General features: G+C 44.5%; 1 protein-coding gene across 9 annotated transcripts in view; it reads right to left on the bottom strand.

Annotated features, from left to right (window-relative positions):
* Positions 1 to 25,540, bottom strand: part of PRR5L (proline rich 5 like) — a 129,704-nt gene that overhangs the window by 67,889 nt on the left and 36,275 nt on the right. For 2 of the 9 annotated variants that reach the window (XM_019738573.3, XM_019738569.3), the window contains exon 1: positions 695 to 902. The exons of 5 other annotated variants lie outside the window; for them this stretch is intronic. The gene's annotated coding sequence lies outside the window, so the exon portion shown is untranslated. Of the gene's footprint in view, positions 1 to 694; positions 909 to 1,058; positions 1,163 to 25,540 lie in introns of those variants that run through there. 2 more of the 9 variants (XM_019738575.3, XM_088789516.1) reach the window with 2 other exon arrangements.

Below are 25,540 nucleotides of genomic sequence, written 5' to 3'. Positions count from 1 at the left end.
GTCTCTCGCGGGCTGTGCCCCAGCCCTCCCCAGTTGTCGGAACGGCGCGGGGACAAATCGGCTGCCTTCCCTACCCTCTCCTCCCATGTGTCCCTCCGGAAAAGGGGGACGGCAGGGAAAAATGGGCTATTTTGTGGCTCCAAATCGCCCGCGCCCGAGTGGGGCACCTCTTTAGATTTGCCCCGCAGGCAGAGGGAGGACGAGAGAGACAAACAAGCAAACTTTCTTTTTCGATCTCTAGGCTCAGTCTGGGTCTCACGATCGGCAGCATCCCGCATCCCAACGCACAGCGGTGCCTCGCCCACCCTAAGTCTGGGATGCGGGGCGCGGCTTCCCTCCTCCCCGCCAAGGGGGTCCCGAGTCCGGTCCTCTACGCCTGCCCGCAGCGTCCCATCGGAGAATCTTCAACCTTGCGGGGATCCCCAGCCGGTTGCCCCCAAATGTGACACTTTCTCCAAGTCCCCACTCCCCGTCGTTCCCCACCGGATTGTGCCCGGTGTTCCCGGCGATTTTGTTCTCAATCCTGTGCCACTGCTGAGCCCACGACTCCGGCCCCTCCTGGGGACTTCCCCACGTACCCCCCTTGGGGTCCGGGGAATGAGTCACCTCGAGTCGTGCACTCGCTCAGCTTGCCTCCTCCCCATACCGCGCGCACAGGGAAAAGTTTCCGGTCTTCCCGAGAAAGTTTTCTCACCCGAGAGACTTGAGAGACCTGGATGGCTCTCGCCACCGCGCTCTGCCCAGCTGTCCCGCCTCGGTTCTCTCCCAGCTCTGCCTTCCGAGGGGTCCGGTCCAGCCTCAAGTCCTCTCAGCACCGAGTCCACAAACGACGCGGCCGCGGAGCTCCCAGAGCCCGGCTGGTGACACGTTTCCCTCCTCACTAGTCTTACGGCCTCCTCCCCCCTCCTCCTCCCACTTTTCCTGTCCCGTGCTCAGCGCTTCGGTTTCTCTCCAACAGCCCCCACCCCACCTCCCCCATCCCACTCCGCTTCCCCAGCAGCTACTCTCACCCTGTTGGTGGCGGAGGGGGAGAAGGGGAAGGGGGCGCCTGCACTTACATCCAGTTCAACAATTTCAGGAAATCCAACTCTTTAACTTGAAAAGCCTGGGAGGATGCAACAGGTCAAGGGAGCTCAGTGCGGCGTTTCCCTCACACAAGACGAGACAACCCCCCCCCCCCCCCCCCCGCTACGGGATCTCCTCCCCTCCCCACCCCAACCATGGGAAACTACCAAGCCAAGGGGGTGACTCTAAGGCTCACTAGAAAACTAGTGCCCAGGGACTTTTGTTGTTTTAGGAACAGTCCCCAGGCCCCAGTCCAGAAGAAGTTGTTTTAAGTGCATTCATGAAAATATAATTCTAGTGAAGTCTCTCCCTTAGATTTGCAAAACTGTTTTAAAGTTCCCAAATTCTTTCCAAATGAAGGTTTAATGAATTGGAAGGTCCTTCAGAGTTTGAAAGAACAGAAAACCAACCAATCCCCAAATTAAAAACAATGTAAAATTATTTTCAAGTCTCTTTTTTTTTTTGCAGGTGTTAAGAATTTGATGCAGCTGTTTTCAGGACTCAGTGGCTTGCATAATTTCACCCTATGGTTGAGCAGGAAATACTTTAAAAATGCTACCCGCTCACACATCACACTTAGGCTTTGAAACCACAGTGACATTTGCTGAAGAAAAGATGTATGTGACTTTTTATATCAAAACTGAGAAAAAATTAATGTTTATTTTGATCACTGTGACCTTACAAAACCTATGTAAGGGTTGCTGGTCTGGGTGTGCTTGGGTGGGGAGTTTTGAAGAAGCTCTGCCTGCTCCACTGATGCAGTGACATTAGCTAAAAGCTAGAATATTCCTAGTACAAACCCTAGGAAAAAGAGACTTTAAATTTCATCCTAGGAATCACATACAATGAAAGGAACTGGCCCCCAGGCACGTGTCTGGGAAAGAAAAGCTTGAGGGGGCATTCATCGGGGGAGGGGACTTGAGCTAAGTCTTCAAGGCAGCTGTGCTGACCGCTTAGGAGCCAAAGCCTGGAAGTCAGCCTGTCAAGATTTGTGTACCATCTCCTCCCCTTCCAGCTGCAGATTATGAGCCAAGTTATTTAACTTTGCTATGAAAATGGGAGTAAACCTAAACCTAGTAGCTCTCTCTTAGGGTTGTTAGGAGGATTTAATGAATTTGTACAGAGAAAGTGCTTAGAATCTGTGCTAGGATTCAACAGATATTATCAAGCTGTTACTATTACTATGATTATTCCTCAGGTCTGGGAGGTAAGAAGGGAGCTATTTCTACAGGGCTGAAGGAAGACTGATTTGGGAACATTTTATGCTGTTAACTCCATCTCAGTGAAGTCTTCCAGTTCAATAACACCCACTTTATTGGGTCTTTTTAAAATTGTAATTTATTCCTCCCTCCCCTCATTCAATTCTATCTTTTCTTTTCTTCATTCCTCTATCACCTGTAACATATTATATAATTTACTTAAAAAAAAAAATGTATTGTCTCTCTCCCACCACCTCTTCCTTTCAGGATACCTCGGCTCTCTAAGAACTTGGATTTGTTCTGTTCCCTGATATGGCCCAAAATTCTAGAGCAGTGCCTGGCACATCATATGCACCCAGTAAATATCATATGAATGAATCTGTAAGTGGATTCCTTTAGCAAATTTATGCAGTACTGTTTGCCTATGGTGGGTTGGGCACCGTGCAATTAAAAAAAAAAAAAAAAGACGTAATCACCAGACAGACCTATCCCAGGATAAAAGAGGCTTCCTTTAGAAGAAGTGCACGACCTGGTAAAGAGAAGTATTCACAATATAAGTGATGCCAGTTTGGTAAGGATGCCATTAAAGAGTATTCAAGGACTGTAAGGGAGGTTTGAAGAGGTTAAAGTCTCTTCTAACCCTAGGGGTTCCTAATTTTGTAAACAGAAGTTTCTTAAGAAGTAGCCAACACTTTGGTGTAAATCAGACCTTTGCTTTAGGGACCATTAATAACAATATACCAACTTGTCACCACCCAAATTTTTACCAAAATTCTAACTAAATGTCAGTGGAACATTGCCTAATATTATTAAGAAACAGAATTTTGTTAGGAGAAACCAGTACAGATCATTCCATTTAAACATTCACTTATGGAGGAGGAAATTCTAGGTCTTTCTTAGATACATCAGTCACACAGCTTGCCATGGCCACAGCCTCTGAAATGGAAGTTGACCCAGTCAAGGTCCCTGCTGAAAGGGGAGACCTTAGGCAGCCCCTTGAAGACCAAGGGCGAGTACCTGACCCAAATGCAGCCAAACTCTGTGACAAACTCTGGCACGAGAAAGGTACACTGAGCCAATCAGATTCCATGTCAGGAATGTGAACACATACACACACACACCCCTAGTATCCAGAACAAAAGCTGAAAGGTCATGACTTTATCTGAACTCTAGATTCCAGAAGTTGCAGATTGGTTGCCTGTGGACCAGCTAGATGTATATTAGATGTACGGGTTTGAACTCCATGGTGTCAACATTTTTAAAAAAGAATCACTAACATGCAAAGATCAGAAAACTTCATGTAAAAATATGAATTTTCAGCTTGCCTTGAAAATCTGGAAGAGCTGGCATTGATCCTGCTGCAGGCCGCATAGCTACGATTAGCTAGAGCTGCAGCAAGTTTCCCTTAGCCGGGCACGCACTTTCCAATTTGCCACAATCCCAGCCACGCCCTACTTCCTTCTTCTCTTGCTCCCAGCCAGCTTCACTCATTTTCCTCCCACCCTGATCCAGTGAGAGAAGGCATGCTGGCACAGAGTTAGGAGGGGCCAGAGGTATGAGTAAGTAGAAATTATGCAATAAGATGGCAGGGGTTCAAACCATTTTTCTCCCCAGCTCCACGGGAACAAGGATTTTTAACCAAAATTTGGTTGGACTCACATAATTTGAACACCACTGAAATAAAGAAATCTATGGGTAGAAACGGAGGTACGTGGGCATCGAGACAGGGAGAAGCAGAGGCCCTCCCTAGGGGCTGCCTTGGGACCAAAACCACATCCATTTCCTGCTCTTCCTGAGGCCTGTTCTTCTACTTTTCCTTTGTTCCCATAATAAAGCCTGCCCACCCCATCCCCATTGCTCATTTCTATCCCCAAGGCCTAATCAGACTAAGTCCCGGTAGGGCTGGGTGCTTGTCCAAAGTGATACAAGAAAGGACAGGACAAGAATCCCTGATCCCACTTCAGTGCTCTTGTAATATACTGTCCTTGGGCTGATTACCTGCTTCCATCTCTGAGTAACAATGGAAATCACTTCAACTGACAGACTCATAGCATTTAATGCCTGAAGGATCTGGCCTACAACAGTCACGAATTGCAGTGTTCAAAGTCTCCAGTTCGCACTTCTTTCCAGGATACTTCAATGTCTCATACCATGTCACAAAAGTATTCCCGTGAAGAAAAGCATCAGGGCCTTCCATCTGTTTTCTCGTTTTTATCGATGGAAGAATGGAGGCCCTTGAAAGATCCTTTGCTCATGTCTGGTACAGAGATTGTGAGGAGCCAAAAGCATGTGCAGTGTTAAAACACACAGTTTTTCAGGTCCTCAGAGTTCGTCATAAAAGAAGTTAATGTAGTTACTCATGAGAAATACTTATCTAGATATAGAACTTGCGTAAGGACTCAACATACATCAACAGTATTTCACCATCCATACAAACAGAACCATCTGAGAAATAAGCTCAGCATCTGATCTAACAATGAGGTGCAAAATCAGTGACCCTTTGCTACAGCAGGAAGATTTACTACAGAAAATGAAAAAAGCTGACCCTCCTGCTCTCTTTTAACTTCTATGGTAGAAAAATTGAGGAACGAGAAGTTTGTTTTTTGGAAAAACTTTGGATGGTACAAACAAAACATTGTTTTCATGCTTTTCTTAGTAGCAGTGGGGTATTACTTGTATCTTGGTTTTCAACTCTCTTTTTTGTCTTTGGAACTGAGAAGTGTCTGCCCTCCATTCTAAAGCAGCTGGTATTTAATTCCATCAGAATGTATTTTGAGAATGACTTTAACATACAGATCTTAAAAGTGAAAAGAATTTTAGTAATCCTACACGAATTTCCCCTGGATTATGCAGATTTCAATTACTCCCTTCCACAATTCCAAGTCAGTCACTTGGTTGACAAATATTGAGGTCACTTATTGGTGTCAAGCACCGGGGATGCCACAGTGACTAAGAAAAAAAAAAAGTCTCTACCTTCGAGGGGCAGAAGGCAAACAATAAACATGGAACAAACACACATAAAGGAGATTATTTGAAGTACTGATCTGTGCTATGGAGAGGAGAAAACGGAATACTAGAGTGACTGGAGGGAAGAAGGGAAGTGCTTTATTTGGGGTCATCAGGCATGGTCTCTCCGAGAAGATAGCTTTAAATAATGACAAGAGATTTAAATAATAAAACGAGGCATCCATGGGAACAGAGGGACATTCCAAACAGAAGAAATGGCCAGTAGAGAGGCCTGAGTCGGGAAGAAGTTTGGCAAGTTAGAGGGATAAAAAGGCCAGTGGTGTTAAAGATGGCCAACAGGTGAGGTCCAAGAAATAGGTCAAGGTCAGATTATATAAGACCTGGTAAGTCATGGGAAGAGTTTGGTCACAGTGGGAAGTACTCAGAGGGTTTTAGGTAGGAAGTAATGTGATCTGATTTCTATGTTAGAAAGATCCCTCTGCTGATATGTGGTGGATGCACTAGAAAAAGGGCAAACGCGAGCGCTTGCCGTCCTTTTAAGGAGGTGGCCACAGTAGACGAAGGAAGAGATGATGGTGACTGGATTAGGTTTGGAGCAATTATATTTGTAAAACATTATGAAACAAGGGTTGATGGGACTTTCTGATGAATTGGATGTGTGAGGAAAGGATAGGGGTCATGGGTGAGGCTTCGGATTTTTTGTTTGTGCAACAGGATGGGTAGTGATGCCATTTACGGAGATGGAAAAGACAGGGTAGTGAGTGAAGTTAGAAGCAGAATCAATAGCTCTGCTTTAGCTTTGTTAAGTTTGAAATGCCTGATTGAGAGACAAGGAGAGATGTCAAATAGATATTTGAAAATATGAGATGACATTGAAGGCTGGAGAGATAAATTTCAGACCTCTCAGATAGATAGATAGATAGATAGATAGATAGATAGATAGATAGATAGATAGATAGATAGATGATAGATGATAGATATGGTATGGTATTGAAAACCAAGGAACTAGGTGTGATGCCTTGGAGAGTAAATATGAATGAAGAGATGCCAGGGAGAATAGAGGAGTCTAGTAAAAGAAGAGGAACCCACAGTAGAATAAAAAGAAATGAGTTGGTAATGAGACCAGGAAATCTAAGACAGTGAAGTATAGAAGCCTAGAGAAGAAGGCGTTCCAAGACGGAAGGATTGATCAAGTATGTCTAATGCTGTCAAAAGGTCAAGTAAAATGAGAACAGAGAATTAATGTTTCTTCGGCAAAATTGTACGTCATTAATGACCTTGATAAAGGTCCTTTTAGTGGAGTGGTGTAGGAGGAAATCCCATCAGAGTGGGTTGAGGAGAGAAAGACAATTGAAGAAATGGAGAGAGAATACTAACAACTCTTTCAAAAGTTTTTCTGTGAAGGGAAGTAGAGAAATGGGGCTATACCCGAGGGGGCGGGAGGTACAGGTTCAAGAGAAAGTCTGTTGATAAATAGTAAGGCATGTTTTGAAGGCTGGTGGGAATTATCCAGTAGGGAGAGAAATTGATTTATTTATCTACTCACAGTTTGTGGGAGGGGGGAGGGGAAATAAATGCTCTCATTGAGCACATTCTCCAAATGTGGCACATTTAAACACATTTTAAAATGCAATAAATTGACACATTGGGGCTTATGATGAAAAGATGTTAAAAGAAACAGTGTGGAAGTAAGATATTGACACATGCAGGGAAGGTTTTCACTTCAGGGCTTCTGCACTACGCACCTGCAAGGATCCTCAGTCACTTGGATTACAATGTGAATGGTGTCTCCTGGAGTTGTGCAATATGGCAGACTTGACCTAACGATTCTCTGGGCTAGCTCCTCCATCAACCAACCATTGATGCAGAGCCATCTCCAAACTTTCTCCACGACAGAGGAATCTGCTGATATACATCAGCCCTGTTACCACTGCCACATTCAAAGATGCTGACATTGTATTGCCCAGTTCATCTCTCAGAAGGCCTTTTGCACCCAGAGGCGATGGAAGATATTCATGGCAAACCACGTATCCCAACTTTTGTGTCATAAGGTAACATCAGCACACACTCTGCACCTAAGGGAGGACTGAATAGAAAACATTCCAAATACATACTCAACGTTGTTCCAAAGAAACTTTTCATTTTCCTCTGTCATTGTAGCAGGCATTTGGGAATAGCCCCCCTGTTTAGGAACCATCACACACCTCAGATTCTGCAGGATGGGGCAGTAGATCATCCTGTGACTTGTGACAAGTGACTGGTCCTAGGAGTAGGCAGGTGAGGAGTGCCAGTCAGACTGCTCTTTATGAGTTCATACTAAGGGACGCAGTCTCCTGGCTTCATACCTCCCCAGCAGGAGCTGGCTCAATGTGCTTCGGGCTTCCTGGCTACACTCACAGCACTCTCTGCCTTCCCCACAAGAAGCCAGGCCCGAAGTTTACCCTTCACCCTCCAGACTGTCATCACCACACAGCCTTTTCCATTCGCATTTCTCACCTGTCTCCCAGCCCTTCCCCAGTCTCCAAAACCTTCTCTCTATGCTCTGGGACTCATAGTCCATCATCAGCAAAACCCCCTGTATTTCACCTTTTCTACTGAACATTCCATGAGCCTGTATGCCCTAACTCAATGGTTCTCAAATATTTTGGTCTCAGGATACTCTTGAAAATTACTAAGGACCCAAAGAGCTTTTGTTTGTGTGGGTTATCTCTATCAATACTTAGTCGATTTGAAATTAAACATAAAAGTTAATTTATTAATTTTAAAATAACTGTAATAAAACCAGCACATATTTTACGAAAAATACGTATTTTTTAATTCATGGAAAGAAGGGCATTGTTTTACATTTCTGTAAACCTCTTTAACTTCTGGCTTAATAGAAGACAGCTGGATTCTCCTATCCACTTCTGCATTCAATCTGTTGTGTTATCACCCCATGTAGCCTCTGGAAAATTCTACCATACATTTGTGAGAGAAGAGCGAAAGGCAAATAATATCTTAGTATTACCATGAAAATCGTTTTGTACTTGTGGATCTCTGACAGTCTTGGAGTTTCCTTGGGGTTCCCAAACCACAGTTGGAGAATCACTATTCTAACTGAACCCTGGCTCTCCCGCGGGCCCTCCCCTGAGATCCTCTCAGATGGTGGTGGTTTTTCTCTCCAACACGCCTTGTGTCACTGGACTGTGAGGGAGAGTGGTTGTTTTCCTTGCTCCTTGTGCCACTGTGAAACCACAATCCTTCCCTAAAAAATCTCCATCAAACTATCAGACTATTCTCCTCACTTCCTCTTCTTGTGACCACCACCACAGGCTCCTAGGTTATCCCCATCTTCCTTTGAAGCTTTAATTCCTGGTTCCCGATCATAATTCTTGGTGATTTCAATATCTGTATAGAAAGAATCTGATCCAACAGCCTGGCAGCTCAGTTCCTTGACATTGGCTTCAATGACCTTGTGCTCTGTTCTACCGTGGCCACTCACTCTCGCGGTCAGCCTTGACCTTGCCATTTCCTATTGCCACCCTCTCCCACTCTCTGACTTTGCAGTTCACTCCCATAATTCTTCAACTCCTTGAGATACACCTTTTTATGGCCTCTCATTCTCTTCGTGTCCTCACTTCCCTCTTCATCCAGATTAGATTCCAATATTAGATTAGGTTCTTTGCATTCATCCTGGACTCCCTTGCTCCTTTCTCACTTCACTATATGTGCTTCCCTAAGTCAAAGTTGTTCAGTCTGAGTCTCCTCCTCTTCGGTGCCTGCATCAGTATAAACATGGCTGGAAAAATAAACACAACCGTGCGGCTCAGCACCCACACCAAATAAATGTCTCTAGTCTGTTCACTCTCCCACTATCTCCAACATCCCCAAACTTTCTCCGACATCCTCACTCTCAACGGAGAACCTTCCTTCCTTCTTTGTGTGAGAATATAGGGACATCTAGTAATAATTTCTATAATGCTATGGACTGAATGTTGGTGTTTCTTCCCTCAATGCATATGTTGAACCCTTAGTCCCCAATGGATGGCATATGGAGATGGGACCTTTGGTAGGTAATTAGGGCTAGATGAGGTCATGAGGATGAGGTCCTCAGGGTGGGATTAGTGCCCCTATAAAAAGAGAAAGAGACACAAGTTCTCTCTCTCTCTCCACCAAGGAAAGGTCATGTGAGCACACAGCAAGAAGGTGGCATCTGCAAGCTGTGAAAAAGGCTCTTACCAAGAACTATATCTAACGGTACCTTGATCTGGGATCTCCACAACTGTGAGAAAATGGAAGTCTGTTTTTAAGCCTCCAGTCTGTGGTGCTTGTCATAGCAGCCCAAGCTGACTAAGACATGTATACTACCACTTCCGTGCTTACTCATCTACTAGAATCTGTAGCCATTTTCTGCCTCCCTCTTGTTGCTCGAGGTGAATTGCCAGTGCTGAATCTGGGACTGACGTCTCCACTAGACACCAGGTTCTGTTCCCACACCTTCCCCATCTCTTCTTGAAGCGTGTGGGATGTTCCCCCACCCCCACTCTTCCAGTTTATGTAGTGCAAAACATCTTGAGTTTTCCATATTCATTGTCCCTAATATTTCTTCTCTTTTTCTTTCTTTGACCTTCTCCAATTAGGCTTTCATCCTCTCCATTCTGCTAAAACTACTTGTCAGTGTCACCCATGATCTCCATGTCACATGGGAACTCAACAAATATTTGTTAAAGGAATGAATGATCCTCAGATAGTGAGGATACCACAACAGAAAAGTCACCCATGAATGCACACACACACGCACACACAAGCACGCACACACAGGGAGAGGGAGAGAGAGAGACCTGTTCGCAGCCCCAGTTCCCAGGAAGCCCTGTTTGGCCTTGTTTCTGTGAGAGGCCCCTTTTATTCGAGATAGTGGAGTACAGGGTACGAGTAAGGCTGTCCTTTGCACCACAGGTATCTTGACCAGAACAGTCACTCCTTCTCATATAAGCTAAACCTTACAGTCAAAAAATATTACATTTCCTTGTAGGGAAGAAGCCTAAACTTTCGGTTAGACCTACTGATACTCTTTAGGGACAGTCCCTTAATCCATTGAGTCTCCGTTGCAGATACAACCTGGTGTTCGGGGATTTTCTAAGGTCTAAATGAGGTTTATGAGAGTTACGTGAAATATTTGGCACGGTGCTTAGTACACTGTAGTACATTTTTTGTGGCAATAGAAAAGTAATGAGAAACCATATTCAAAATAAGAGATTTTTGTATGTTTATTATCACTAATATTTGTTTCCCTACATAAGCACAATTCCTTTATGGTAAACCCTAGTATTGTACCCAATTCCCAATTGGGTTCACATATATTTTAGCTTTTTTTATACTCTAATATTTATTGTATCATTGCAATACAAATATACAAAAATACTTTTGTATTCAAAAATATCGTTGAATATAAAGGCTACTTCAATAAGTAGTCCAAGTACAAGAATATGTAAAAAAAATGGTAATTCTAAAAGTAAAGACATGACATTTATAACCTCCCCACTTTGAAAACAGATAAAATAAAAATAAGGAGCAGAATCACATAAATATAATGACATAAGCTAGTAGTCTTCATTGAATAGATACGAAGATAAATGGAAGAAGCAAGAATGTGTTTAAGCTTATTTGTTCTTGTTGGGGGAGGGGAGGGCAGATGAGGGAAGGGCGGGAAGAGAAGGAAAGGGGAGGGAAGAGGGGTGGGAAAGGAGAAAGGGAGAAATACACAGTTTGGAGCAGCGAAAGAATTCTGGTAAGGATAGTTTATCTATACTATGGTCGGATGAAAAAATCCCTTGTGGCAATCTGGGCCCCTTTCCTCAGAGTCAATGCCCACCACAAAATTCTCTAACCATTAATTCTGTCTTCTGGGTACCATGATATATTCACAAGGTGCATCCCATGCAAAGTAAGCTTTTTGGGATTGACTCATGCTAACTAAATTCTCCAGAGACTGATACATAAACTAAGATACTAATTAGCATATAATCAATAATATTGATTCCTGAGACTCTGCCTAGAATCGCATTTATAAATTATCTCTTTAGGTGAAAGAGTCAGCGCTAATAGGAAATTTATTCATTTTCCATTTTAATCTAATTCTTCCTTTGTGAGATGGAATTCCAATTATGTCCTAAATATCACATATGCCTCCCTCTTTCTTCCTTCCTTCCTCTCTCTCTCTCTCTCTCTCTCTCTCTCTCTCTCTCTCTCTCTCTCACACACACACACACACACACACACACACACACACAGGCACACATATAAACATGGGATCTATAGTAACAATTACAACTAACAATTAACATTAATATTAATTGCTGATGTATGATATGCTGCACTGTGCCAAGCCTCAGACAACCCAGGGGTGTTGTTATTGTTCCCATTTTACAGATGAAGAAAGTGAGGCGGAAAAAATGATTTAGTCCTTCCCCAAGGTCACACAGCCCTTCAGAGGTAGAAATAACCACAAATTATAAGGTTTGATTTCCCATTGTAAGTTCTTCCTTACTTTTTCCTCGTCTTGACCTCCCAATTTAGGACGAGGAAGTTGCAGAGCTGTGTTTGGGGAAGATAAATATTTTCATCCAAACCACCAGCTTTAGGGAGGTTTCCTGCTAGATGTGGGAAATGAGGAGAATTCTGTCGTGGTAGAAAAGGAGCAGAGGAAAGATGCCTTGTCCCCTAAGACAACTGTATACCTAGCAGGGCTTGAGTGTCTCACCCAATTAAGGTAAGCCAAGACAGCATGGAGACGGCTGCCCTCCACAAAGAACTCTCTGTTTCTTCTCTAGTGTTAACTGGGGCAGTTCTGGTCTGACAAGAATACAGGCCAGCCCATCACTCAACGCGTGATTCACGTCTCCTCATAAATATGACACTCCTGTTATCAGAGTTGGGGTATTTCAGCATGACTTTTATCAATGAAGTCTAGCTTAGCTCTCCTAGATGGACACTTCTTAAACTGTTCTCCGAGGAATAGAAATACCACAAGATGTGGCTAGTATTGCTGGAGTAAGTTTCCTTAGTCAAATACTTTTTGGAAATACTGCATACAGCAGCGTGATATTCATTAGTATATGGAGAACTTGGAGGTGGTCTGCAGGAAAGAAATATTCAGTAATTTAATTTCTTTCTATTGAATACTATTACCAGTTTAGGATCTAGTTAGTGTCCCACGGACTACAATTGGGGAAAGTCCCTCCCAGACTGAAGAATTGCATGTTGGTCAAATTTGCTTTGAAAAGGACCCAGGGACTCAATAAGATCAAGGGGAGATCTTAATTGAGTCTCCTCGGTAGACTGTGATTTCTGCTTTTTAATTTCTTGGATGACTAATTTACTGATAGCATCCTCAATTCACTGGGAAAAAACATCCTTCTCCCTTTCCACTACAGAACCAAAATGAGTAACCTTGAACAATTATTTCCCCTGGCCTCCCCAAGCACCTCATCTGGATAGGAGACAAGATGAAGCAGCTACCTCCTTCACAAGAAGGGATGGTGAGTCCAAGCACAGAGGTGATCGTAGGACATCTGAGAGTAAATTAGCGTGAGCAGGGCACACACCCTCCCAGAGCCCAGGCTCGGCCCCCCAGCCGACAGAGACTTGTTCAATCCTCGCAGCCTGCCTGGGATAGATCATTGACCTGTCCATCTGGGGAAGGCCCAGAGCCTGGCACTGTGCTGAGCAGACACTCGATAAATCTTTATTAAAGGCAGGAAGAGGGGGAGGAAGGAAGCAGATTGAGGTTTGGAGATGTTGACTTGCCCGACATCACACCTCTAGCAAGCAGGACAGCCAGGACGCAAAGGCAGAATAGCTGAGTCCTTCCACGCCTTGCCAAGCTGCCAGGCATTTTGGTAACTCAGCACACAACCAGCTTCTAGGAGCGGGTTTGAGGCTCTGGCCGCATGTGTTCAGTACGTTAGCTTTGGCATGATGGTAGCTTGTGTAATCAAAATTGCCGTGTGTATGCGGCACGTTGTTTCAGGGTGCCTGAAAATAACAGCTAAAATTGAGTGAGTACTTCCTACGTGCCAAGCACCACACTGAGACCTGGACACAGCTCATTCCCCACGACCATCCTAAGACATAGGAACACTTATAACCCCCACTTTACAGATGAGGAAACTGAGGAGCAGGCAGCTTAGCGGACAACCTCTAATTAGGTGGTGGAAGCTGTCTGACCCCAAAATTCCTGCTCTTAGCCTCTTTGCTAAATCCGTTCCCTTTGTCCAATGACAGACATCCCGAGATACGTCAAAGGCTGAGGCAAGTACCACCTGCAACTAATTAAATATATTTATTTTATTAATTTAAACCTTAAAAGTGTTTACGTAGTTCTAAGCACATCACAAATATCAATGTATTTAATTCTCATAAAACCACGAAACAACAGTAGGAGGCTGATACATTATTATTTCCAATCCACAGATGAGGAAACTGAGGCACAGAGTTAAGTAACTTGCCTAAAGTCACACAGCGAGTGGCAGAGTTAGGATTCCAACCCAGGTAGTCTGGCTGCCTAGTCCTTAGGTTTCATCCCACAAAGAGCTGCCTGATGGGGATAAGAGGGCACCTCATTTAAAAGTGAAGTGCCCTCCCAAAGACCAGTGACTAAAACAGTGTCTAAGAGGAATGCAGAGCCATCGACAGTCCTAGAAGTTAACCAGGGCCAGGGAGCTTGAATGACTTAATCACAGTTCAATTTAGATTTCCTGGCTGAATGGGTTCCTGTTCTTCCTACTTGAAATTAATAGCTGATTGTTTCTTGGCATTCTTGTGGGAGGGGTGGACCATTCTCCCTAGGTCCTGCTGTTTCTAAAGAGTAAGCTCTTGGCCAGTGTCAGGCAGGTAAAGCTGGTAGGTAAAGGGGACCAAATCCCTTTGTCAAGCGAGCCTGGCAGAGGAGGGTCAACTCTTGCTTATTCCGCTTGTCTGGGAGCTGGGCCCCTTCCTTCCCTCTCTGCAGGAAACCTGATGTGGGGTCAGTTCACAGCTCTTCCGTACCTCAGACAGAGGGAGCCCAAGGGAGGAAAGGAGGAAAGAAAAGATGTGAGTCAGGTGTTTTGTTAGGAGAAGAGGCAGAGGGTCTTCTGAGGAAGCGGTGGGAAGATGCAAACACAGCATCTGTGGAAATGACATTGAGCCAGTAAGAGTGACTCCTGCTTAATACAGTGTCTGCCCCCAGCTACTCTGGAAAGATGTGCGCTCGTAGAGGGAAGGGAATGGTGTTTGCCCTGGCAACAGGCAGGCGCTCAGTGGGTATATGTGGGGACAGAGCCAGGAGTGCAGTTCCCAGGCTCTCGGCCTCACGTGGAAAGCTGCTCACTCAGGTGGTAAATGGCCATCAACTGTGATTGCATGGCCATCACCTGTGGCTAGTTGGCCGTCAGCTGTAACCAACGAGCCACTGGCCACTAATATAACTGCTGTGGCTACGCTAGCAGAAAATGGGGGCTAGCAAGAAGATGGTGGCTGAGCTAGCAAGCGCGGATTGCAGTTAGCAGGGTGAATTGCAGCTAGCAAGTGAGGTTGGTTGACAGAGACAAGTGGATGGTGGGTTGCGGACTGTGTGGCTCCTGCTTCCTGTGTCTCCAACCCAGCCGCCAGCGAGACAATAGTGGTATGACTCCCGTACCTATGGTTCCGTGGGCGTTCCTTTTTGGCCTCACCATGTCCTGCGTTCCTATGTGGGGAACGGGAGCTGAGACCCCACACGATAGTATATGTCAAATAACATGTGACATGAGTGTACGTCAACAGCACCTCAAGGAACTGGGCTTTACTTTTCTTTGGTCCATAGACGTTTGCCTCCCTTTTCTGTTTCCCAGTCTGACTAAAGGGATGCGATGTGAAATCTTGAGCACAGTCTCATTTCCAGTCACTCTTGTCTCCCACCTGACCCTATGCCAGGTCACAGTGAGCTGCTTATGTTTAGAGGGAAAGGCAGTTCTGCACACAGGTCAAGGACGTGGGCTATGAAACCAGGCTTCAGCGCTGGTCCAGCTCCATACGAGTGTGAACTTGGGCACATTACTTAACCTCTCTGGGCCTGGACTGCCTTGCTCTCTTGTTCCCCCTTGTAAACACCCACCTCCCCCTCCAGGGGCCAGGTCAGCACGGTCCTTACCCTCCATCCCAGGCAGCCTGCCCCAACACTTGGCACACCTTCCCCTACAGTGTTTGCCTCACTCTGTTTCAGTGACCTGTTCACCTGTCTGTCTCTACTCACGGATTACAAAATCAGTGATGCCATGTTATCTATCCCTGAATCCTAAATACCTAGACGATGTCTGTGGGATGTAAAAAGAAGATCCGTAAAGCTTTTACAGAAGAGAAGAGGAAAAGTAGGAATGAAGAAGACCGATATAGAGAAGAATGGAGGGCAGACATCGTGAATTACCTCTTTAAAACAGTAGGCATGGTTGGAGGAGTGCTGGGAAAACATTCTCACTCCCCAAATGTCTATTCTGACTACCCAGTGTCTGAAATTTCCTCCTTGGGTGGCTTATTCCTTGGGGGAAAAGACATTGTCTCCAGGATCTCCTTGTTTCTTTCTCAAGGGTAATGTGCTAAACGATGAACAGCCAGACCCCTCAACATTCCTTTCCAAGATGGATTTCAAAAGATAAGTGGGGGGAAATCATGTCAGCACTTGGGGGCTAAAAATAGAGGACAGGGGTTCCTAAAAGGGAAAGGAGGGATCAGTGACTTTAAAACATGTCAACCTCCATGAGTCAGACTCATAAGAATAAGAACACACGATTCCCATTTGCACTGTGCCCTGCCTGCCCCATTCTCCCTCACGTACATCACTTGGAGAAGGTTCTCTTTCCAGACTCAGCTGATGCCCAGCTTCTCACACGCAAGACCGGAAGCTTTAGTGTCTGCTCCACTACTTTCATGCTGACAGAATATCCTTTCTCTCCTCTTAAGATACGTACCCATTCACAATGACTTCAGCTCCATGAGTTTGGACGTGATAAGGGGAAAAACTCTCTTGTTTACTAACATCCCAGAAGTGCCAGGGACCTCCGATGTCACTTTGTCCAGTTCTCTGCCCCGTGCCAGTATCCTCTCTAGCAGCCCCCTCCGAAGTAAACAGCACCCCTTCTAGAAGTGGGCATTTGGCTTCTGTCTGAACCCTTTGAGGGACGAGGTATTCACTGCCTCTTGAAGCAGCCATTCCATTTTGGAACGCTCCGGTGGCTAGACATAACCCAGAATCTGCCACTCGGAACTGTCCATCTATGAAGAAGGAAGACACGTGATTTGTGTTATATGACACTTTGGGAAAGTCTGCAGAAGTGCAGGAGTAAAGAAAAAATGGTGTCTTTGCCTCATTTTTTAATAGACCTAGTAGAATGAACCAGTAGGATGGTTAATTTTATGTCAGCTGGACTGGGCTAAGGGTTGCCCAGATAGCTGGTAAAACATTACTTCTAGGTGTGTCTGTGAGGATTTGAATTGGTAGCCTGAGGAAAGAAGAGCCCCCTCACCAGTGAGGGTGGGTATCACCCAATCAGTTGAAGGTATGAACAAAACAAAAAAAGCAGAGGAAGAGCGAGTTTGCCCTCTGCTTGAGCCTGGACCGCCATCTTCACCTGCCCTTGGATGGCGGTGCTCCTGGTTCTCAGCCCTTCAGACTCAGACCAAATTACCCCACTGGCTTTCCCTGGTCTCCCGCTTGCAGATGGCAGATCATGGAACTTCTCAGCTTCCGTAATCATGTGAGCTGATTCTTATAATAAATCTCCATTTATATACATATCCTAATGGTTCTGTTTCTCTGGAGAACCCTGACTCATACAAGTATAAACAAATACACTGTATCTTTTGATCACATTCCCTTAATGTTTTTTGCATTTTTTTTCCCCTAATAGAAACAGTAAATACCTATAGAACCGTGGCTCTCAAACTTTTTGGACTCAGTACCCTTTCTATACTCTTGAAACTTATTGATGACCCCCCGGCCCCAAAACTTTGGGGTTTTTTTTTTGTGTGTGTGTGAGTTGTATGTATCAATATTTAATACATTAAAAACTAAAACTGAGAAAAATTTCAAGTTATTTATTAATTCATTTAAAAACAGTTTTTAAAACCTATTACGTGTTAATATAAGTAACATATTTTTGTGAAAACTGACTCTGTTTTCCAAAAGCAAAAATGCATACAGTAAGAAGAGTGACACTGTTTTTCATTTCTGCAAATCTCTCTAATGTCTGGCTGAAGAGAAAACAGCTTGATTCTCATTCTGCTTCTGCATCCAATCTACTGCAATACCAGTGTCATGCAGCCTCTGGAAACCTCCCTGTGTACTTCTGCGAGAATGAGAGTGGAAAAAGCAATTAATAATAATAATAATTACTATTATTATTATTATTATTAAAATAGTTTTGAGCCCATGGACCCTATGAAAGGGTCTCAAGCAACTAAGACCAACTACATGAATTGCAGTGCAATCTGAAAATGTGGGGTCCTTGGTTCACATGTTGTTAAGAATGTAAAGACAGCCACAGCAGAACATTAAACTGAGCAACGGGCCCTGTGTGACTGCACAGGTCGTGAGGGTAACTTCAAAGGTCCCTGCACCACACTTGGAGAATTGCTACTATAGTATGTGACATCTTGAATCAAATGGCTGGCTCAAGGCCATAAGCATACACCAACGCCCTAGAGAGGTAGGCGGCATAAATGGTCTTGAGCAATAACATATCCACAACAAGATAAGAGCATAACCTATGCAGGTTTTCTCCATCGGTGCCACCACAAAACCTTCTCCCCTCTTCAGCCTATTATTCCCCACTGACCACACACCACACACACAGACGTACAAACACACACACCCGCCTATCTGATGGGTGACACCCCTTGTGTTCCAACTGGCCGCACACCAGATAGTCAGATATTTGTCATGGTTTCCTGTTTTGTGTTTTTATTGTGGTTACAGACTCTGATCGGCAAAACTGATATCTCTAGTCCCCATTTTCCTGTTTGGTACCTGACACATAGTAGGCACTCTGCATTTGCTGAGTTGAATTTTATAGTTCTGGTGGCGCGGGGATTTCTACTTATTCAATGCTGTTAGCAACTGATAATTAGCAACACAAATACACCATGTGGTCCTCCTTCCTGAGAACTCAAAATCTTAGGGAGGTCAGCAACCCCTCTGCTAATAGGTGGACTTATGTGCACATGGCAATACATAATTCTCCAGCAACAGGCTAGCCATACTTCACGATGTTCCTGAGAGTCAGACAGGCATACGGCTAATAAAGGTCATCAGTTTTTAGAGTATTTAGAATGATGCCCTTAAAATCCTGGTGACAAATTAGACAATTTCAATGAACAGTATACACATCTATAAATACAATGGAGGCCCGTTTACAACTCTAGTCAAATCATTTCTCTCTCCAGCACAGAGGGAAGTGACTGTGGCCTCTCTCCCACTCTAAGGTAAAAATCACACAATAAGCATATTAATCCTTCACCCAACACGGCAGGACATTCTTCTATTCATATTAGGTTACTACAACCGGAAGTGCAAAGCACCCAGGATCTTTAGGTCAAATCTGCCACCTGACAGATGGGGAAAGTGAGGCTCAGAGACAAGAAGTGACTTATTTGCCAAGATCATATTATCGATTTAATAGCAGCTGGACACACATCCAGTTCTCCTAGCAATTAGGTAATGAACCATCCACACCAGGAGAATGTGGGCTTTCAGTTCTAGGTGGGTCCAGATTACTGAAACTGTAACGACTGATGCATCCAGGCATCATTAAGTCAAGCCCCAAACATCTCCAAATCGAAATCCGGCACACCTTGCACTACTGCCCCACGCAGCATCCCTTCCCAGGTGTTCCTTTGAAGTATCTTTCCTCCCTTTTCAGCATCTTCATCCACTTGCCCTGCACCAGCCCCTTTTCCTTCTTTCCTTCCTTCCAATATGTATTCATCACCTTGAAGAGAAGAAACAAGAAATGCTTCACAGGGCTGGCTGCTCATGGTAGTTATAATTGTATTTCTTTCTCGCCTGTTACTGCCAAACTCCTGAAAGTGATATATATACCGAGTCCACCCTTTTCTCACCTCCCTTGACTCCCAGAAGCCCTTGCTGTCTGGCTACCATCCCAGTGCTTTACAGAAACCACCCACTCAAGGGTCAATGATGTGCTTGTTTCTAAATCAAATGGCTTTGACTTGGTCGTAATTCTCCCTAGTGTCAAGGACCATGCTTCCCTGAGAGTGATAGCACTCATGATAATACAGAAGCTTTTATACTTCAAAATAGGTCAGGTGTTAAAAGACCATTTGTAAGGTAGGTGGTTAATAGCAAGGGCTTTGGAGCCAGACCCCCTGGTTCATCTCTTGCTTGCACGGTTACTTAGCTGGATCCCTTTAGGCAAGTTGTACCTCAGCTTCTGTATGTGTGAAACGGGAACGTAACAGAACCTGGCTCATGGACGCTTGGTGCAAGTCCATGAAATATGCTTAGAACACTATCTGACACACATTACAAGTTCAATAAATGTGAGTTGTTGCACATGTCAGGTGACCAAGAAGAATTTAAGTTTGCGGCACCCATTCACACATCCACTGAACAGAAGGTGTCAGTTTATTCTCTCAAGTTAATGTTTCTCCTTGCTGCTGTTATACATCCTTCTCTTGGGCATATTTCCTTAAAACTGATCAATTTGGAAATCCATTGAGGCAAATGACACTCCCTCCCCAGATGGTCTCCATAAGTATCTCACAGATCTAGGGGATCCATACCCCAATCACCCAAGATTTGTGTTAATGAGGAATAGACTCAAATGAACCTCAAATTCACGCGACACCCATGGTTCGCAAGCAGCATCTCCAAGCAGGACTTTCCACTTACTGCAAGCCAAGCCCTTGTGGTCTCTGATCCCCACTGGCTCCGAAACTTGCATGAGGCTTCTGAGGTTGATTCTCAGCTCTAGCCACATGGTCGACATTGTTTCCAATTTGCTCTTCACTTTTCTTTGCCTCTGGCTGGCAACGGCAGAGTGCACGACACAAACTCAGCATTTTTCACATACTCTACGATTCCCTCGTAGTTCTGCATAATGATGATGATGGTGATGGTGGTGATGATGGTGGTGGAAGATATTTCCTGAGTTCTTACTCTGTGCCAAGCTTGTTTCTGCTGGCAGCACTTTATATGTCGTCAGCACTGGACGGTGCTTCACCTCAAATGCACATGCAGAATTCTGCATTTTCTCACTTTCGGTTTTAGAAATTGACCTCTACTTTCATTTCCTTTATGAGCAAACGTCTCTCTGAAGTAACACATTCAATACTCTCATTGCCTTTGTGCATATAGGAGATAAAGTATTCGGTAATATTCATAAGATGCCTCCAAACCAAGTAGACACACAACCAACAAGCCGTAAATAAGGGACAATCAGATGGCTGAAACTAAAATAACTGCTCCAATGACTTGCTCCTCTCTTTGGTGACAGTGGGTGTACTTTTGCCTAGAGCACAAACCTGTCCCTAGCTATAAAATAGTATCAGCTGAAATATGATTAAAGAAGCTTCTGTAGGACTGTTGAGTATTTTACCAGCTTCCAGTCTCTGGGCTCAGAGCTTTACATGCATTATCTTATTGAATCTACAAAACAGTCATGAGCTGAGTGTTGCTATTATCTCCATTCGACAGAGAAAGAAACGGAGGTTAAGAAAATAATTTGCCCAGGATTCAGACCCAGGTTCATCTGACTTTGAAGTCCAGGCTCTCAGCAGCCCAATTCCTAGTTTGACTTCTGCAGCAGCTTGTTCTCCTGGTTTTCCCTCTACATCTGACTGCCAATGGCTCCTCTGGTTCCTGTGCCCTCGCCCATTCTCCGTGGGACTCTACATCCTAGGAGTGATGGTTCATTTTCACATCAGTGATCTTGCTTTAAACTCTTGAAAGCCATCACATTCACACCTGTCTGTCTAAAGATTTCCACAGTTCCTGGCACGTAATTCATAAACAATACATATTTGTTGAATGAATGAATGAACAAATCACCTTTCAAAAGATTATTTGGAAAATATTAGTCATTTCATTCTCAGTGAATGATCTAAGAGCTTCAGCCTTTCAGCCTGCATGGTTTCTGGCCCAAGTGATGCTGGAGCTCATTGCAAGCACATTGATGTAAGACATTGGTTCTCAATGAGGGGCGGTTATGTAATCCCACCTCCACGCCTCCGGGGACATTTAGCAATGTCTAGAAACATGTATAATTCTCATGACTGGGGGCAGGGGCAAAGGGGTGGGGGGAGGATGCCAATGGCATAATATATGTAGTGGCAAGGTTGCCAGTAAACATCCTACAATGCACCAGAACCCACAACAAAAACTATCTGGCCCAAAATGTCAATCGTGCTAAGGTTGAGAAACCTGATGTAATGGTTTATTCTTCCTAAAACTGGTGTCCTGGTGGCTGAGATGGACCAGAAAGGATAAGCGATACTGTTTAACTGGCTGCCAGGTACTGACCCACAGTTAGCATTGCCCTCTTATTTGAACGGAAGGAACAGGGAAAAATGGGGAATCCAGCTTGAGGATGCAGAGATCTAACTTCTGGCCCCGAAACCTGGAACTGACATGATTTCCTACCGTAGGCAAGATGTTGGGCTCAACTTTTCATCTGTAAAAGGGGTGTGTTTGGCAGGGGTGGGCCCTTCTGGCTCCAAAATTCTCTAGTTTTAACAAATTCCGAAAGTTGAACTTCCTTCCCTTCGTCTCTCCCTCTCCCCCTTCCTACCTTCCTTCCTTCCTCCCGCTCATCCTCCTTCCCGCTCTTCCCTCCTTTCTTCCTTATCTCTGGATCTGATTCAAGTCCGATCTCAAGTCAAGCTCTACGTTTAGTTTTAAGATCCTCTTGCAATTGCCTCTTTTCATTCCTCTGCCCCCGTCTCCCCACCACACATGCACACTTTCTCCACCCAGGCCCTCATAATCACCACCTCAATTACAGGGTGAAATTCCTAATCGATCTCCTTTTCTCCAGGGCTAAGTCCTTGAGAGGTTCAGGAGCTTGAGCTGGATTCCCAGCAGCCTCCAATATGTTATCTAAGGAATATTTTCTCTCCTCCTTGTGCTTTGTCCACCTTCCCTGGAGAGGCACCGATGCTTCAGAATCCTACTTCATGGAGGTTCTCCCAAAGTTAGCAGAGTTGCTTCTTCTTTGCTCACACTCTGTACCCCTTTCTGCCTAAAAGCAGGGCATATGTTTCCCATGAGCAGGTGCCCTCCCGGTACCACGAAGAAAAGAACATTTATATTACCCCAGATGGGGAGTTGACACCATGCTGAGCCTGCACAAATAAAGCTACTAAAATAACTCTATCTTCCATCAGTTTTCCCTGTATATTCCCTAGTCATTTTCTCCTGATTTACCACCCCAAGGAATCTACACCCCTGTCCTCTGTCTAGTCACTTCTCTACAATTTCTCCCCTTTTTTAAAAGGGCATTGAAGCCCCTGAATCTAACTGCTTCTTTGAGATAATCACTTCTCTTCTCCCACTGCCACGCAAAAATATGAATATTGAATAAAACGTGTATGATTTTCTCCTGTTACTCTGTCACTTGTCAGTTGAATTCACAGTCCAGAACTGTGCGTCACAAAACCTAAGAGGGTAAAGGAAAAGGTTTTCCTCCCCTCCAAAGGCAAAGGCAAAAGTATTAGCAACAAATTACGGACCACAGTAGGGAAGAATGGATGGATCTTTTGTTTAGAAAAACATGGTGGTAAGCCTTTAGGTATAAAAGATTCTCTGCCTCACACTGGAACGAGGAAGCAGAAATAAAGAAAGCTATCTACAGTAACAAGAATTCTCCATTTCCCCCCTTGCAACCTGAGCCATAGGCATTTTGGAGAGGCCCAAGAATCATGTAAGGGAAGAAAATGAAAGCAATAGCTCTTCAGGTTAAGGAGAGGCACAGGTCCCAGCAACACAGAAACTGACCAGGTCAAAGGCAGAGAGGTCCCAGGTGCTACGTTCGTTCTTTAATAACTGATTCTCTAGTGCTTACTATGTGCCAGGCAGGGTTCTAAGCACCTTACAAGTATTCAGTCATTTAAACCCCACAGCAATCTCATTGGTATTATTGATAATCTCCATTTACAGATGAGGACACTGAGGCACAGAGATGTTAAGTGACTTACTTAACATCACACAGCTGGTAGGAGGCACAACTGGGATTTGAACCTGGGCAGTCTGACTTGAAAAATCTGTGCTTTCAACCATTTTACTATATTGTCGGTGAGTGGGCTTGCTCTGTGTTGTAATTCTTTCAGCTCAGAAAAAATATGGGAAGTAACACTGAGAGAGAACTAAATATGTCCTCTTTACCCTGGGAGCTAAGTGGTGCAGAGAGCTGAAAGTAGCCCCCAGCATCCGTAAGGACGGGGCTGGAGGTGATGGAGAGAAAGCAGGTGGCAGGAAGTCAGAGCCAGAGATGATGTTGGTCTCTCTCCTTTGCTGAACCCTCTGTGGGAATGGGCAGGTCTCACAGCACTTTTTTTCCCCCTGGTTTTTAAATGACAGAGTGAGCTCAGTTACATCTGGACCACCCCAAGATGTCTTTAAAAAAAAAAAAAAAAAAGTGGTAAGCCAAAGCTGCCTATGCTTGCCTTTAAGGAGAAAATAAAGGAAGCTGCACCCCTACCCCCACCTCCACCACAGCCCTCATATTCCCCTTCAGGACCCCCAGGGAGGAGGAAGATGTGGAGAGCTCATTGGGGGTGGGGGACTCAATATTCTTGCTTGCTTAAAGAGCAGGCATCAGAGATTCTGGGGTTCCGGAGAAAGAACAGAGGGCTCCTTGCTTTCTTTCCCCTGAACAATAGACCAGAAGGAAGTGGGGACACTCAGGCGCTGGATTTCCCCCCGGGAAACCTGGACCCTACTAGAGCCTCCTGCTTCCCCTCCCTCACTGGCCCTGGTTCAGATCCAGGTGAGTTCTCTGCCTCTTTGGTAAACAGATGCCAGAAAGGGCACACGTGCCAGCTCATAAAGTTGGTTGGGTTTTTTCTTTTTCACTTTAACTGTAGCTACTTTTAGAAATAACAATTTTTTCAAATCTCAAATTCATCAGCAAAGGGTGCTAAAGGTATTTTACTTTATATTTACTCTGATCTTATTGTGTGTTGTACTCCGCTTGGCACTGAGAGGCTAGGAAAATGTCAGCTTCTTAATCAATGTGGGTGGTACTTAATTACTTCGTTACTAGAGTGACTTAATTACTTTCCTGAACCTCATTTTTCTCCAGGAAAACGGGAAATTACCTTATATGGATGTCGTTCTATTATTAAATGTTGATTCTATGTGAAGGCATCTAGCACCATATCTGACACACAGCAATCTCCTGGAAGTTACCATCTATTATCAGTTTTTAATTAATTTCTTATTAGTTTTCAATTAATTTCTTATTAATAGGTATACCCACTTGAAAATACACAAGACAAACTCCCATCTCTCCAAGCTGTCACATACACGTGAGAAGATTCATTTAGGATGCAATGCAGTATAGCATGATATTACCAGCCCAAACAGGCAAGGTGGACGGAAGTGCCCACAAGTTCTGAGAGAGGAGACATCCCAGTGCTCAGAAGAGGCAGGACTTGAGCCGTTTGCAGGAAGAGCAGGATTGGGGTACGAAGCAAGGCGAGACGGGGAGCGCCAGGCTTTGGGTATCATGTCACCTTCCATCTGCATCCTGCATTGAACTCTCCCAGTGCACATCCCGGGGCCTTCCATGCATCATCTGCCTTATTAGATAGGGACAACGGGAAGTCTGTTCTATAGATGACGAAGCTGAGACCCAGAGAAAGCCATGTCGCCACGCCTGCATCAGCTTGATGTTGTCAAAGACCAAGGAGCAAAACGTTGTGAGGTTAAGGGGGCAGGCCTGTCAAACACAGCTTCAGGAGTAACCAAAAGCGTGATCTGGCCGTTGTAGTAACAACCACAATAGTAATAACCATGATGACAAACTATTAACATTTACTAAGCACTTATTTACTGAGCCAGGTATCGTGGAAAGTGCTAAACATGTATTACTCATAATGACCCTATGAAATAGGTTTTATTATTATTATTATTATTATTATTATTATTTTATATTTTCTCTCCTGTACAGAGGAAAAAATAGACTTGAAGAGGTTCAGAAACCTTCCCCAAGGTTGCTGGGCTCTTAACTTGCAGGGCCAGATGCAAACTCAAGTCTGTTCACCCCAAAGCTCAGGCCCTAAACAACCATAGAAGG

The sequence above is a fragment of the Rhinolophus sinicus genome, chromosome 14 (genome assembly GCF_057876585.1).
Source record: "Rhinolophus sinicus isolate RSI-liver-muscle chromosome 14, RSI-T2T, whole genome shotgun sequence".
Taxonomy (NCBI): domain Eukaryota; kingdom Metazoa; phylum Chordata; class Mammalia; order Chiroptera; family Rhinolophidae; genus Rhinolophus; species Rhinolophus sinicus.
The sequence above is the reverse complement of the archived record's forward strand: the minus strand, read 5'-3'. Positions and strand labels throughout refer to the sequence as shown.